Below are 13,690 nucleotides of genomic sequence, written 5' to 3' on the forward strand. Positions count from 1 at the left end.
GGTGTGATGTTGGCAGGTTGTGTGACTTGTGCTCCTTGTTGGTGTGTTTCATTTTGGCCATTGTTAGTATATATGTGTGTTGTACTTAATTGTGCATGTGTGCCATTCTGCCCATCTCGCCCCCTCCCCCCACTCCCTGCTTCTTCCTCTTCCTAGTGCTGTTGTGTCTATAATTTTGTTGCTGCACACATAAATACATGTAAAGAATAAATTAGAATAGTTCCTTGATTCTTTTAGGTTTCAAAACTTCTCTATTGGTTTCTTTTTAATTTTCCATATGAACCGTTTTTTTTAATATTCAACAACACATAGAAGTCAGAAGTGCAACGTATTCTATCAACACACTTTCTAGAACATTCTACAATACGAGCAGGTTAAAAGTTCATCAATTATTTAAAACTTTACGATATTTTTTTGTAACATTTTCTTGAACATTTAACGACACGTGCAGGTTAAAAGTTGACGATTGTTTTAAGTTCGAACAGTGCCTTCCAAATGCAAGTAGCAGGTGTGGTTGAGCTGAGCAAATTTTATCCTATGATATGTACTCCACGTTGAAACTGCTTTTTCTTAACCAATCACAAAGATGCTTTTCCACAAAACTAATGTGCACCCTACTTTTAAAAAAGAATGCTTTTCAAGATATCTTCAGAGATAAGTTATAGATAGGAATTAGCATTTAAAAAACCTTTGAAATTCACTGAAAAAACCATAGGTTTCATGCACGTTATAGTTAGGAATTGGCATTTAAAAAACCTTTGAAATTCACTGAAAAAACCAAAGGTTTCAGGGGCGTTATAGTTAGGAATTGGCATTTAAAAAACCTTAGAAATTCACTGAAAAAACCATAGGTTTCAGGGGTGTTATAGTTAGCTGGACATTTCCCTCGTACAAAACCCTAGAAATTCCCCTGTTATAGTTAGTTAAGCTAACTATAACTCGCGCCCCCGCAATGCACTGCTGATGACGTCACATATTACATCACTCATGACATGGTCAGTGACATCACTGATGACATCACTGATGAAATCTCAAATGACATCACTGATGACATCACTGATGACATCATCCATTGAGTATGTGTTTCTGAACAGTTTTATTATGTTTAATATATATAGGGAAAGGCCTGTTGAAAAATAAGTGGGTGTACAAGTGTGTGAATGGATGATTTTCTAGGTGCATAACTGAGTCTATAAGTGAGCCATTAAATGTATCTTACTGCAGACTAGTGACTAAAATGTGTGAATGTCTGTATGTGTCTGTGTGTTGGTGTATAAGTGGCTGCATGGTTTTGTGAATAGCTATATGAGTGTCTATATGGGTTATTGATTGGTTGTCTGAGTATCTGTATGGGTGCCTGAGTGTTTGTGTGGGTAGGGTGTGTGTGAATCTGTGACTAGATGTGTGAGTGGGTGATTCAGTGGGTGCATGTTTTTAAGAGTGCATCTGTGATGGACTGTATGGTTGGGTGAGTGTAGGTATGGGTGTGTTAGTGATTGAATGTATATCTCAGTTGTACATGTGTCAGTAACTACATATGTGAAACGCAGTGTATATGTGTGTAAGAGTATATAACTATCTATATGTGAGAGTGTGTGATTTTGGGAGTGGCTGTATGCGCCATAGTGCAAGGATATCTGTGTCATGTGCTGTTTTTTTTCTGCAGGAAGACACAGAATTTGTTAGTATTTTTATGAGTAAGTGAACTTGAGTGTTTTTAACTGTATAGGTGAGTAAATTTTACTGTGATTAATTATTTGCATGACTGACTAGATGTGTCAGTACCTCAAATGGATAATTGGCGGTGTGTGAGTGTCTATATAGGTGTTTAAATGCACAGAGTGACTGTAAGTATGAGTGACTGTACAGGTGAGTGAGTGGAGATGTATGTAGACCTAAAAGTCAATGAGTGGGTGAGTAGTTATTGGTATTGGAGTATCTATGGTTGTCAAAATGGCTGTCGGTGTATCAAAGGTTATATTAGGGTGTGAGAAGATGCACTAATTTATCACATGGATGACGTCATCAGTGATGTCATCAGTGATGTCATTTGAGATGTCATCAGTGATTGTGGTTGTGCACGTGTGCAAAGGGACATTAGCACGTGTGCGACACAAACGTTCACACTCAAAAGCTTTGTGAATCGATCCACTGTGTTAAATATGGGAACTCGGAGCGCTGCGTAAACATCCGGCACCCAGTGCATGCTGACTGCACACCTTCTGTTGCTCTGCCACCGCTCACTCCCGCCTCCAGAGTCCAAACCCATCGCCTTCCAAAACAAGCTGCCTCCAGGAGACTAAGCGAAGATGACAGCTCCGGGAGAAGAAAGAAACTGCGCAACAATCCCTGCCTAACTTATTCCCTTTTACCCTAAAACAAACCGTGAGGCGCGCGGAAGGAGGGACTGACGAACCCGCTCGCCACCGCCCCCTCCCCTGCCGCCTCCACTTTGTGACCAGCAGCCGGGTGAGAGCTGCCGCGACCCCATCGGCCCGTCCTCCCCCGCTGATGGATGACTCTCCATTGTCCGGTGCTGGTCCTTCTGGGTCTGTCTGTCGCTCGCCTCACGCCATCTTCGCCCAGATTTTTATTCGCGCGACTTTTTTTATGTGATCTGAGGCGGAGGGTGTATTTTCCCCTCCGTGAGGGAGGAGGGGACGAAGAAGGGAGGAGGAGAAACACTTAAAGAAGAGGAGGGTTGGGGGTAGTAGGTCGGTGTATAAACTGAGAAGATCACCCTCGGAGATAGGAGCGAGCGATGGGTTGAGGAAGAGGCAAGAGAGGTGGAGAGGGAGAGAGAGCGCGCGCTGAGAGAGAGCACTAGCCGCTCGCAGCTGGGCGTGTGTCTCCATCCTCTGCCTGCACATTACGCCCCAGCTGGGGGGGGGGGGGGGCATAGGAGCCGAAGCTATATAAGGGCAATATTCAATTTCGGTCCAGCCCACAACTAGGTTTTTGGGCTTTCTACAGACACTTCTTTCAGGCTTTCTGTAGTGGAGCTTTCTAGGGACTCAACCATATAATAAATATATACATATATATATACACACACACATATTTCACGATATCTCTACAAGGGGTATCCACCCCCTCCCACCCAACAGGCACCATTCCGCCATCGTGGAGGCAGCGTTCTCAACCGCTCTGCAGGCTAAGCCTCGGAAGAAAGACGCTCATCGCGGCCGCTGTGGGAGTCGTGATGATTTTGGTGCTGGTCATCCTCATCCCGGTACTGGTCAACTCAGTGGGGACAGACGGACACTATGAGATGTTGGGCACATGCCGCATGGTCTGTGACCCCTACCTGGCAAAGACCACCGCAGCCACCAGCGCCAGCTTGCGGGAAGATGCAGAGACACTGGGGGACAATAGTGGGGCTGTGCCACCCCCTCTGTCCACTTTAGTGCAGGGGCCCCAAGGGAAGCCTGGCCGACCAGGAAAGCCGGGACCCCCTGGCCCACCAGGGGAACCTGGGCCCCAAGGCCCTATGGGGCCACCAGGTGAGAGAGGCGAGCTGGGCAAAGTGGGGCCCCCAGGTTACCCAGGAGTCAGCAGCAATGGTGCCATCAGCACGGCCACCTACACCACCGTGCCAAGGGTGGCCTTCTACGCCGGCTTGAAGAACCCACACGAGGGCTATGAAATTCTCAAGTATGACGATATAGTCACGAACTTGGGCAACAACTACAACGCAGCCACGGGGAAGTTTACATGTAATATTCCGGGCACTTACTTCTTCACCTACCACGTCCTGATGCGCGGAGGAGATGGTACCAGCATGTGGGCAGACCTCTGCAAGAACGGGCAGGTAACGCGTGCCAGTGGGAACATGTGGCATCTGGTGTGTGGTGTAATTAACAATTGCAAACTTTGTCAAAGTGCTTTATGTCCGCAACGTGTCAACCGTAAAGTTTGTTTAATCGAAGTGGTTGCATAGAGGTAGGCTGACCTGCTCAGAATTACACAAGTCATTAAAGAGCCGGGATACCGACCTATTTAGCCTTGCTTTTCAGTCTAGTGCTTCAATGATTTGGAGCAGAGTTATTGATCGGGTGGAAATGTGGCTCATTAGCCGACTCATGGAAGCTAAAAAAGCTCATTATTTTCCCGTTCCTACTTCGCGGACTGTGAGGCACGAATGCTGAGACCAGCAGTGCTGGGAGAGGATGGGGCGGCCTGAGCGCCCCTCCCCCCACGTCTAAGTGTTTAGGGAGGGGGCACAGTGTAGTTGTAAAATGTCTGAAGTGCCTCAGTGTAAATAGCCCAGCCTGTGTGGGAGCGCTTTGCGAAAATCACCCAAACAAAAATGTCCCTAATTCAGTCTGAGGTGCAAATGTGTTTTAGAGCCAGGATGCAATTCTAATGAAGGACCCGCGGTACACACAGTTTGAGGGATCAATATAGAAACTGGCTGAGACAACTCTTAGCCTGCCGGCTGACTCGGATAATAAATTCTGTATTCGTGTATTTTATTCTAGTTATACAACGCACGTTTGCCCCCAGGACACTCGCGCTGGGTAAGAGCGCCTTATAGACGTGTGTTAAGATCAAAGGGCAAACTTCTTGACGCTAGCAATAATGTCCAGCTAGTTACACTCAGGGCCACTGGAATAAAGCAGTCTTGCAGCCGTGGTTGTTCACATAATTCCGGATTTTCTGCATTTGCCACATAATTCACAATCTGCTGCATTATTTGGAGATTTTACCTACTAAAATTCGACTTTAAACGGATCACAAGTTACTAAAGAAAAGTGTCACACTTGGTTAAGCGCAGTGACAGGCCCTTTGCAAATTGTAACTGGTCACTCGCTGATTGCTGTAGCGAGGTTTTAATACTGCCTGACCAAATTTGCACCTCATTGTTTGCAATTTAATCGTTAACAAAATTATATTGCTGAGCATTTCGCACCATTATGCCGCATAATTGGCTTTTTCTTGCCGAATACTTTTGTCAACCGTACCACATAATTTAGCCCTCAATTGACATATGATTCCAGTGGCCCTAGTTACACTCTTGTAATTGGCAATGGGAGGAATTAACTGGGAGAGCTGATAACATTCAACTTGACACAGAAATAAGGGTCCTCTAGATTCTCCTTGGCATCTGGGAGGTTCACCAAACCTGAGGGTCGGGAAAAGACGAGAACTTCAGAGAGAACTAAATGAATTTTAAATAGACTTAGAATGGTGGGTTTCAGCGAGGGCGCTCACTAAAGATGTGCATCCACAGACCTCTCTGCCTCCCTGCCCTATCTGGCCTGGGATTCATGTCATGAGAACACCACCTTACTGTTAAGAGATGTATTAGCTTTAAGGGAAGCTTACCAAGACTACAACTCCCAGAGCACCTCAAGGAATCAAATGAAAGACCAAGACAAGATCCATGCCTCAGGGAAGGGGTTAAAGAGTCTGGGAAGTAGATCTGAACTGAAGGGTCCGGTGCAGGGACAATAGAGAACTGATGGTGCAAATCCTAAAGCACCATCATGAGATTACTCTCACTCAAAGGGGACGGGCCTGAGGGAAATTTGATGGTGTCTGCGAGAGGCCAGTAGAGCTGGAACAGAGTCAGTCCCTGTTCAGGAATGGTCTGTCTGACCAGTTTGTTTCACAACTTTCAAGATTTCTGTGCCCGTATCATATAGAATTGCCTCTTGGTGACATCTCACTAAAACAAAATGCTATAGCACGACATGGTATTCCACAAGCAAACAGTGTTTCTTTCTACATTTTTACATCCGTGTATTCCATGGAGTCTCAAAAAGCAGCTTCTATAATCTTGAAATCATGCATGGAAAATTGACCTCCGTGCCTAATTTGTAAAAGAATGAGTGCCAGTGCCCAAAGCTTTCTTTCGAAGCCGGCGTCTGGTGCTTTTAACTCTCAGCGTGCCAAATACCGAAGTTGTGTAGCCTTGAATCCACCTCATAGCTCTTTAATCCACCACCAGACCCTCCTCTTACAGGTTCCTGCTTTCTCCTTTTGTGAGTGTTTTTTCATATTTCTGTTCCTCCTTATATTCCCTGTGTTTGTTTCCTCTTCTCTTGGTCAATATCTGAAGATAAAAAAAAAGGCACTGGTCCCCAAAAATGAGTGCCAGTAGGCCCCACGGGCACCCATGGCTCAAATTAACCACTGATTGACCCTGACTCAAATTGAAACGTGTTCACTCTCCTTCTTTGCTAGCGAATGGCCCTCTCCTTACCCTCCATCGTCTGCATGCCTTACTCTCTCTGAGTGTAGCCTACCCTCAACTACATGCCTGTCTGACTACTTTCTATTATTGGATTTTGACAATTTGCCCACACCTCCCCTCATAGATCACAGCCTCATTTAAAACCATCTCCCTGCAACGTAAGAATGCACAGTCTCCTCTCATCTATCCATTCATCCCGCCAGCCACTTCATGAACTCACAAATTCACCACAAATGATCACATCTAACTCCTAATAATTTAATCTGCCACAAACAGAGTGGGTTACAAGCATGGAATGGTCTTCTTGAGCACAAAGCTAATCCTAACAGGAGCCTATAACCACCAGATTAGCCACTGACCTTGGGTTCTGGAGTAATGTGCTGCCTCCCGAAAGCGCTTCAGCGCCCGTGCAAGGTTAGAAAGCACTATGTAAATGCACTGCAATGCAATATTTTCTTCTTTTTTTTACTTTATCCCTCTTAAACTTAAACTATTACTCACACCAATACAAGTCAAATGGAAAACACAAAGCTTCCTCTTTTCCTCTTTAAAGGTCCTTCTTGGTTGTTCCCAAATTATGGCCTGTGTGCATTGCTGAGGATAGTTCTAGGGCCGCAGAGCACTCTAGATGCAGCTTCAGCACCAGGACACTTTACACGCCTCAGCGTGGAGGGTCAACGTGTGAGTAACGCCCGGCACTTGAGTGCGCATTGAGGTTACTTTAACTCATGAGAAGCTTCACTTTACTCCTTCTAGAGGCTTTGAGACAGAATATGGGTTTTCAAAGGTAAGCTGACGTAGGATGTAGTAAATTAGGAGGTACATCGAGCATCTCAGTATACAACTAGCTTTTACATACTGCAATTTATTACTCCCAGCGAATTACATGACACCTAGAGCATCCTAAACTAACATCCATCTTCTACTGCAAGTACAAATATTATTTTACACCAACCAGCTCTCACTAATCTGAAAAAGATTTTACTCTGCAGCTAATATTAGGATGGCAGGTGCATTTTGGACTTCATCAGTCATCCTCTATCGTACTCCAAAACATTTTGCCTGAACGAATTAAGAAATGCCTGGAGCATAACAGATTTACACCAGCTGGTTTTAACACACGCAAGATTATTTTACGACAGCTGATAACAGGAGACCTGGAGCAAAGGAGAATTACACCAGCCAATCTCTACCATACTCAAATACATTTTATTATGGAGCAAATTAGGGAATATCTGGACAATTTTCCTATGATGACTGGAGTACAAGATTTTACCATGATGCCAGCAAGGGGACGTCAGAATAAATATGTTATTATCTTATTATTATTGTAGTTTCATGTATTTGGGAGCAAACTCGGTGATGCCTGAAAAAGAATATGTTGCTATGAAGCCGGCCTCAAACAAAAGATTTTACTATTGTTCAAATTAGGGGATGCCCGGAGTGAAATATTTTCATACGGTGCAAATTAAAGGACGTCTGGAGTAAAATGTTTTATTATGGAGCAATTTAGGGGATTTCTGGAGTTAAATATTTTAATGTGGTGCAAAATGAGGGATGCGTGTAGTAAAAAGTTTTACTATGGAGAAAATTGGTGGATGCCTGGAGTAAAATATTTTATTTTGGTGCAAATTGAGAGATGCCTTGAGTAAAAGGTATTTACTATGGAGTCAATTAAGGGATGTCTGGAGCAGAGTACTTTAATATGGTGCAAATTAAGGCTTGCCTGGCGAGGATGGTTTTACTCCGGCGCAAATTGAGTGATGACTGGAGTGAAATATATTATTATGGTGCAAGTTAGGGATGCCTGCAGCAAAATAATCCATGTGCTGTGAAATAGGGTGCGGTGTAAGGGCCAGAGCTGCCACTTTTGGAACTGGGGAGCCAGGTTCAATTAGGCATCAGCTCAACATCGTGTGAGCCTGGACAAATTTCTTGATCTCCCCATGCCTACCAAAAATGAATATGTAATGTAACTGGTGCTCATGTAAAGCGCTCCAATACCTTCGTGTCGAGTTCACACTATACCAATCAACAACAAGAGAGAGAGGGAAACTAAGGAGCACTCTTGGTCCCTCAATTTGAATAGTCAAAACAACAGAATAGTGTGCCTTCTCAGGAGAAGAGCAAGAATGAAGAATCAAACTTGATTCTTTAGGAATCCCTCACTCACCAACCTAGTTGGTGACATGCTTCATCATCGGGCCTCACCAGGAAGGCCGAGTGCCTCCCCGATGTGCTTCAACACCAGAATTACTGCAGAGCAGGTTAGTGTTGTCGGAGTGACAAGTGAAAGTGATTGTTAGGCGAGTTAAAAGTGTCTAGATTGTGTCCAAAAATAATTTTATTCGTTGGCCAACCAGACACGTGTAAAAACAAAGTGATCGATGTATGAGCTGGATAGATTGATCAGCTATGTCACACAGTGAGACATATTGACGTCTTATGTGGAATGGAAGGTAGAGGGGGAAAGGTAAACAGGGGAAAAGGAATGCAGATAGCGTCAGGCAGACCAGAGGGGGGGAAGGGACTTCAGGGTAAACAGGCAGTCAAAGTGAAAGATAGACAAGACCGTGAAGTACCGTTAAATACAATGCACGATGTCCGGCTGGGTAGGTGTAGGCCGAGGGGGTGAACCATGGCCAGACTCCTCTATAGCTGCATAGGACAGCTCCATGGGTAACGGCCAATGGTACTCGTGTTCATCGGTAATTACAAGCAGATTCAGTTTTTCACCCATGGGGCATCATCATAGTTCAATCGAAGGCATCGAACCCGATGTAATTAGGAAACACCCTTCGCTTCGTCTTCCATCATGTTGATGTCATGTTGTATAGAGTCTATGTTGCCCTCAAGCTGTTTCAAAGAGCTATGGTGGAGGAACCTGTGGAATGAGCTGTTATGAGAGATGTAAGAAGAGAGTTTTAAAATGAACGGCCACCAGGAAGAAGAAAAGGAGGGCTTGCATGCGGGAAGTAGCGAGCAGGAGAGGTGGAACCTGGGATCTGAGGCTGTATTAGCTGCTTGTAACCATGAGGGCGGATGGGAAATGGAAGAAGGCTCGAGGGTGAGGAAAAAAAGGGGATCATGACCTAAGCATACTTTAGACAGGGTAAAGCGAGAAACAAGTTCTAAAATAAGAAATATTACTGGGTATTTTCTCTACCGCGTTCCAGTCCATCACTGTATTTATCTCTTTAACCTTTCCTTCATGTCTCTATCGAATTCCTGTTGGTTTTCTCCTACTCTTTTTCTATCTCAATTTCTTCAGACGTCACTCTTTCTTGCGCTCTCTTGTTCTCCCCCGACTATTTCTATCACTTTCTTTCTCTCTTCCTCCCTTTCCTGCTCTTTTCCCCCTCTCTTCTTTCTTTCTCCCTCCACCTTTCCTGTTCTCCCAATTGCTCCTTCTCTTTGTCTTTTCCCGACTTTCTTTCTCTCACTCCTCTCTTTTCTCTGTCTCTCCTCCCTCTTTTCACAGTATCTTTCCTTCCGTCTCTTCCAGATGCCCCAACATCCTTCCTTTCCTTCTTCTGTTTCTATCCTTGTGCTCTTCTCTATCCATTCTTTTAATCTTTTCCTCTGCCTGGCTGAAGTTACTTGAAAGGCAGGGTCTGCAGGCCCCGCGCCAGGCTGGAGCAGTGACACTGGGCTGCAGTATTTATAAACTGGTCCGAAGGAAGCAGCCGCCCTCCCATCCGTGGGCCTCTCAGCCACCACCCTCTCATCCGAGGGTCTCTCAACCGCCACTCTCCTAACTCCTCTCAAGATGAACCAGCTCCGGGCTCTCCGAGAGACAAGCCTCCGCTCGTGACCAAATTAGAAGAGGAAGCGGGCTCCAGCAGAGAGTTGGCAGGCGAGGAGGCTTTACGGAGTAATTAACCCAGTGGTTCCCAAACTGTGTGCCGTGGCTCCCTCGGGAATCACCAAACCTAGCCAGGGGAGCCACACACCAAGCACTTTAATGCATTTAATGGTGAAGGGTCTGTTGGCTTCAGTTAAAACCAATTAGACTTAAACGCATGATGATGATTTGTAAGTGATATGCCTAAAGCTGTAAACTTAGTGCTTAATGGATGGCATGTCGAGGGAGAGGACCTTCATATTTCACTGGATTCCCACATTCCAACGCTCCCAAAGTAAGCAGAAGATGCCTGATTTATTTTGTTAGACTCGTTATTAGTTCATTTTTTTTCCAAATGCATTTTACACCAATGCAAGTTATCAGGAAAGTGCAGTTGTTCTGTCTATAAAACACACTAAGTATTATTAAATATTGACATTTGTACTAGAACCATAGGTACTTCCATTACACATTTCTTTCAGTATACACACATTTCCAGACAGGCCTGCTCTCTCCTTGAGCTTTGGGAAGTAAAACACCATATATGGCATAATGCCCACATTTGGAAGAAAGAAAGAGGGACTTAAAAAAAGAGGAATTCATTTTGCTTGCATTGATTTGAAGGCAATTTTAGGGAGGAGACAGCAAAAATAAAGCTGCATGTGGTTTAAAAAATCATGAGTCACCCTGCTGAGATAGGTGTGTTGGCACGTATGACATGGGTAGAAATGGAAGTGCATGCAAATATTCTTCAAGCGCAGAAACACTTTAGCAATGGGGCCTACATGCATAAGGATGCTATCTAGCATTGTAAGTGGGATAACAAAGTTTGAGAGGGTACTCTAAAAAAGGCATGGGCAAAGAAGTGCAGCTAGGAATATTTTATTAGAGGTGCCATCCTAGTAATATTAAAAAAACACCCTGCGTATATGGTTATAAAACCTTCATCAGCTTCATCCCAATTATTTTCAGGGAGAAAAATGCACGCACTCCAGAGGCCAGGCTTACATCCCACCCTCCACCCTCCATAAAAAGTAACAGTGGGGAGCCACGGTCAATGGCCAATGGGTCAAGGGAGCCGCGGGTCGAAAAAGTTTGGGAACCACTGAATTAACCCCTTGAAGCTCGTGCACTGTTGAGGAAACCCCACGATAGCCATGCAAATTAGCGACCAGGAGGCAACCTCCGCTCTCCGAGCGGGCCCGAGGTGCAATAATTGGCTGGAATACAAAGGAAGGAGAGGTGATTTACCTGGGAAGATGCTAGCACAGGAGGAAGGGGCTGAAAGTGCTTTGAAGCAGTAGTCTGGGAGCCCGAGTGAAGTTCACGCTCACTGGGCACTTAAAGAATACGAGAAAAGAAAATGTCAGCTAGGGCTCATGGCATTAAAGCTTAAAAAACCCATTAAACGCTCGTGGGATTGTGGTTGGAGGTGTTGCGGGGAGCGCGGAGCAGGGAAGGGAGCAGGTGTGGAAGAAAGTCTTTCAAAGTCAGACAGATACAGCTGGATAGAACAGCCTGCTTCCGGCATAGCTCCTCGTGCCACTGTTAAGCCTGTTTCTAAGCGCCTGCTACTTTAACAGATAAAGACACTGGCGTATATTAAGATGAAATGATTTTCCCAGGATCACATTATATCTTGAATGAGAGGAGCCAAGATTGGAGTCAACAATGTAAAGTTCACAGTAAATGTGAGTCGCAAAGCACATCAGTGGTATTTGGGCTTGCCACTAACTACAAGAAAATTGTCAGGCAGTGCTTATTACAATTATTTTGAAACTAATAATACCAATTACAGATAAATAAGTGTGCAGTGGTCCATGTTTAGGTCCAGCCTACGCAGCGCGCGAGGGGACCTTTTGCAATCGCTCAGGACTTTTGGTTAAACGCGTGCATGTTTTGCATTGGTTTGTATTGCAACTTGTGCACGTTTGGCGTTTCCCTTGCGGGAGCGAGCAGCAGCCCAATTTCTTTGCAATTATCGCGAAACAGATGGTGCCCCTGCTCGCTCCCGCAAGGGAAATGCTGTGCGAGTCTCGCCCCCATTTGAAACCTCATCTCTGTGCCCTCTGCTCGTTCCCGCGGCGCTTTAACTTTCGCGGACGCGGGGCCGCGGTTGTCTTTTTGCTAGGCCGTTTCGGTTTGCCAGCCTCTGCCCAGTGCTTGCATGCACCCCAGCTGCAGCCTGCACCTACGTTCAGACTGGTAAAGCATATGCTGGCGGAGGGCTGAATGACTACCATTATCATTGCTCAGTTCGAATTTCCACCAGGGATAGCTGCACGCCAGGTACGAGGAACTTTACTTGGTCGCGTTATCATTTGGTTTTAAGTTTGCATCGATTTTAAAATCCAACCGTCACATGCGCGCGCACTCTTTGGGGCATGCTTTAATGATACGGGTCCTACCTGGTGTTCCCCCTCAGTCACTCGTGTTTTAAAAGTTTTCAACGCCCGGTTCTTCTCCCAAGCCTCCTGACCGCTATTGCTCTGCAGTGCGTTGGGTTAAATCCTCTAAGGGCCGCTATAAATAGAGCTGTGACGCAGCCCTCGCGCCTGGGGAAGCAAGTAAACAGGCCGGAGTCAGTTCAGCATGTACAGAGGCAGATGTGATGTTCATACATGTGACCTGAAACAGAACCCCCACATGCACCGAGGCTGGAGATTGGAGAGGATTTGAACGCAGGGCCTTTGCTGTTAAAAAAATCAATACTTTTTGTGTGTCTCACAAAATGCCATCTCTCGTTTCCATTAGAACAGGTGAGTCACAGACTGTCAGCTGATGTAAACCTCTTTATGAGGTGAGGTCTGAGATGGGAGCGCAGGCCATGAACTTCTCATGAAGACGGCCGGATTGTCAGGTATATCTCGTAATTAATTTTTTATTTTCCTTTCGCGGTTGACCAGGGAGGGGTGCAGTGTGTCCAGTGTGGCATTTAAAGCAGCCACGGCCCGTGGAGGGAGTTCCGTGGGGCGATAAGGCGGGGCGGGGGAGGGGCAGGGTGGGGGGCTCTAAAAACCGGAATATGGATAATTACAGGTGAGTAAACAATTAAATAAATAAAACGAATTTCGTAGCGCGCGCTGCCAAACTCCTACTTCCACAAGGAAAAGACTTAGCCAGCCACACACCCACCTGGCCCGGTCCCTGCTTCTGATCCCAGCCAGGTCTGGGGAGCCTCCCTTGGCCCGATGGACCCCGTCACGGGCACCCGGACCCTCACCAGGCCGCAGGACGGGCGCTCCCGCACCACATGGTTTGGACAGCACGCTACGAAATTCGTTTTATTTATTTAATTGTTTACTAATTGTTTGTTGAGTGAGAGGTCGGGTTAGTCTCACCTTGTGTGCCTCACTCCTGTGTGCAAAATGTGAGAAGGAGAAGGAGAAGGAGAGGACGAGGGGACGAAATAAAAAAAAGATGTGGAAAAGGATGGACTGACTGAGAGGAGAGAAAACGAGAAAACGACGATGTAGTAAGGATTACGACCTGCAACAACAACTTGCTAGACTGTTTGTATTGAAAATTGCTTGCTTACGCCCTTGAGTCTGTCTTTGAGCCTGAGTCCGTATCTAATCTAATTGCCCGCCCGTCTGTCTGTCGGTCATCAGCTCCTTTTGACATCTGCCAACTACTGTCTGCTCTTG

The 13,690-nt window shown here is 45.6% G+C and overlaps 1 long non-coding RNA gene and 1 pseudogene across 1 annotated transcript in view; one reads left to right on the plus strand and one right to left on the minus strand.

The window, feature by feature from the left end:
• LOC146870984 (uncharacterized) overlaps positions 1–13,690 on the minus strand; it is a 451,776-nt gene that overhangs the window by 360,790 nt on the left and 77,296 nt on the right. The window lies entirely within an intron of this gene.
• On the plus strand, positions 2,963–3,940 carry LOC146870985 (C1q-related factor pseudogene; annotated as a pseudogene).

The sequence above is a fragment of the Triturus cristatus genome, chromosome 1_1, assembly GCF_964204655.1.
Source record: "Triturus cristatus chromosome 1_1, aTriCri1.1, whole genome shotgun sequence".
NCBI classification, from domain to species: Eukaryota; Metazoa; Chordata; class Amphibia; order Caudata; family Salamandridae; genus Triturus; species Triturus cristatus.